The following is a 3,380-nucleotide window of genomic DNA, read 5'->3' as shown; positions in this document are numbered from 1 at the left end:
AAAAAGAAAAGGGCTTTACAAAAATATGGCTTTCTGTCTTTTCCCTTTTTCTCACTTGATTTTGCATTCTGCCTCTGGGAGAGACTAACCACTAGATGGGGTCATAAAAAGGTCTTGATAATATTTTTTTCTCTCACCTGCCTTCTTCAGGTTTTAACACAGTAGATCTCCTATTTGCTCAGCATCAGCACCTCCAGAGTGGTTTTCTTCCTCCTCCCTGTTTTCCTTTTCTTTTACCCTGAAAATTAAGTTGCCTTTTTTTTTTTTTCTCATTTAGCCTTTTGAGTGAGATTTTATCCCATTAAGACCAGCTAAGGCATACTAGCGTGTCATTGATTTCTACGTGAATCCTGCATAGCCAATCTGTTAAACAAATATAGCCTGCTGAGTTTCCCTTTTCAATGCACCCTCTACTCTAAGGGAAGCCCACAAACTCTTGTGAAGGTCATTATCATAGCAGAGACTAGATGGCCACTGGGATGGAGACAGGGGGCATGGATGCATGAGCCTTGGACCTTAATTTTTTTACCTATTTTCTGGGTTTCAGAATATTTAATGTGATCCAAATTTTCAGTCAATTTTAGGAGTCAGATGATAGGGGAAATTCTTTGTTCCTAAGCCTCTATGTTTTATGTCTAAGGCCCTGGAGTGGACTAAGGACATGGATATAGGGACATAGTGAAAAGCCACTCAATTCAACCTCTGTCAGTCAGAGAGTGCAAAAGCATGACTTTGCTCAGGAAGGAGAGGCAGTAGTTGAGAGCTCTTGAGCTCTCTTGAGCAGTTGTAAATGATGAAGGATATAGAGAGGTACTGAAAACTATACAAAAGATCATTTGTGTGGTGCTACATAACAATCTCTGAATGTGAGATTATCAAATAGGAAAATTAGGCTCATGCTCAGAGCTTCAGTATAAGTACTGTGTTTGTTCTCATATATTGAAACCCTAAACTCCAGATTTGATGGTATTAGGAGGTAGGTCTTTAAGATATAATCAGGTTAAAGATTAGGACTAGATAGATTCAGGGAATGCATGCCGCTGGGGAGTTTGACAAGTGTGAAACATTGTTAATGCATTATTAGTCTGGTGTTTGTTTATCTTGTAATCAGCTAAGATGTTGGTAGATGGGACCATTTGGCTCACTAGTTCACAGGTCTTTGTTGCCTTGAGTAGAAGATCATCAGCCTAACAGCTGAGCTGGCATGCTGTCGTTGGTTGCTATGACTGCTTCTAGTATGCTTGAGGAACCTACGTAACAACTATAAGCTGCTTGCTGCCAAAGCATGATGCTGACTTCTGAAGCGTCGCCCAGCCACAATTGTTTCCATGGTTTGTGCTAGCCTTCTTAAAACAATAAATCTTGATGAAATCTAGATAGCCCTCTAACTGTATCCTCTCAAGCCAGAGGAAAAGTGTTTCCTCTGGTGGCCCAACTGAAGACTGTTGTCAACAGTATAAAAAAGCATTGTCATTAGGACTATCAGAAAGGTTTCTCTCAAGTGGTCTTTTTTGACGGCGTTTGACCTGTATTTGGCACAGAGAACAAGTTGTAATAGCAAGAACTATGGCACCTTCAGCACTGGAGATAGTTGTGATGGTGAACAGCACTGAACAGCAATAAAAGGGAGTGTTCCACGCAGTGGGGCTAACAGTGACAGCGGTAATGGGAGTTTGGTGTAGGTGAAGAATCCAGAGCAGAACAATGAGGAGCGGCTAAAGTAAAGAGAACAAGAAAGAGGAGAAAGGGCTGAAGCTGAAGAATGTTAGATGGGTATAAAGTGAAAAAAACGACAGACATTGGTCATTGGCAGAGTTCTAGAGAGTAGTTAAGCCTCAAGAGTTAAGGGTTGTGACTAGAGAAATGGGTCAGTAGTTAGGAGCACATAGTTCTTGCAGAGTTCCTGAGTTTAGATCCTAGCATCTACATCAGATGGTTCACAACCACCTATAACATGAGTTCCTAGATCTAATGATTTCTCTTTGACTCCTCTCGCACCTGCATTCACCTACCCACACTTACATGCACACACACAATTAGTAATTAATAAAAGTAAACCTTTTTTAAAACAGAAAGGAGCCAAGGATTTAAGACACCTTAGGCCTATCTAGTGTTAAACTAGCTTCTATCAGGGTTTGAGGTGCTGATTTCCTAGACCTCCTCGCTGTAATACTGGTCCCAGTGCATAAGCCAGACGTGTGGATTATAACATCATAAGGTAGCACCTTCTGCTGCTTACTGCTGTTTTCAATCACTACTGGCTGCTGCTCAAAGCTGAGGACAACAAGATCTGCTAAGGAACAGCAAGGAAAGAATAACTATTCTGACAGACACACCTTATCTAAGCTAAGGGTAAGGATCCTGCCAGCATGGCTGGTAAGAAGTATGGTGTCTTCATGCTGGGTTTCATTACTTTACCAAAAGAGATTGAGGCATAAGGGCTTCAGATCCATCTAGTGAGCAATGTTGTATTATAGTAGCCTGAACTGACTCCAAAACAGGTGGTACCTTAGAAATTGTTCAAAGTCTGCTGACATTTACCCACAGTTCTGGAATGAAACAATCAAAGGGAAAAAAATCTATCTTAATTGAATATTTAATTTAAGTTTTGGGCTCTGTAATTTGTATTTGCTTTATTTTGTACAATATGGGCAATGATGGATAGTACAGCTAGTAGACACTATGAACTTTAAAGGAGACTAATCAGGGCACTTTACCTTCATTTTTCATACAGTAATCTTATAGAGAAGACAGAGAGCTAAATAATAAAAAATATTGATATTGTAATTATTGTTATCATCCTGTGAATAAATAACCAACCTTAGATCTGGAGGCTAAAAAGGGACTTTCTCAGATTCACATGCTAGCATAAATTCATTCTGCTAGCATGCATAGGTAAGACTTGAAACACAAAATTTCACGAAAAGATACTATTTATGACACTATGAAGTCATACAGGTTTTAGCTCAAATTCCTATTCCAAATGTCAGTAGCTTTCAGATGGGACAAAGATCTGTATTCCATAGAGTTATGATTAAATTGAATATGGGAAGAGAATCAAGTCCATTGCAGTTATGAAATGCATGTTTAATACATGGCAGTAATTGTTGTCTCCTGGTTCCTGGGGTTAATGCTCTATGTAACAACAATCCAAGAAAAACAGGCCACAACTTAGAAAGAGAGTGAGATAGAGAGGGTACGTGGGAAGGGTTGGGAAGAGGAAGGGGAAGGGAGAAAATGATATAATAGTATTATAATCTCAAAAAAGTAATAAATAATAAAGAATTTATTACTTATTATTCTCAAAAATAATAAAGAATTGTTCAAAGTGTTGCAAGATGGTGGGGAATTAAACCACTGGTTTGTGGTAAGAAGTGGAA

The sequence above is a fragment of the Mastomys coucha genome, unplaced genomic scaffold, assembly GCF_008632895.1.
Source record: "Mastomys coucha isolate ucsf_1 unplaced genomic scaffold, UCSF_Mcou_1 pScaffold22, whole genome shotgun sequence".
Classification (NCBI taxonomy): Eukaryota; Metazoa; Chordata; class Mammalia; order Rodentia; family Muridae; genus Mastomys; species Mastomys coucha.
This window is presented reverse-complemented; position numbering follows the sequence as displayed.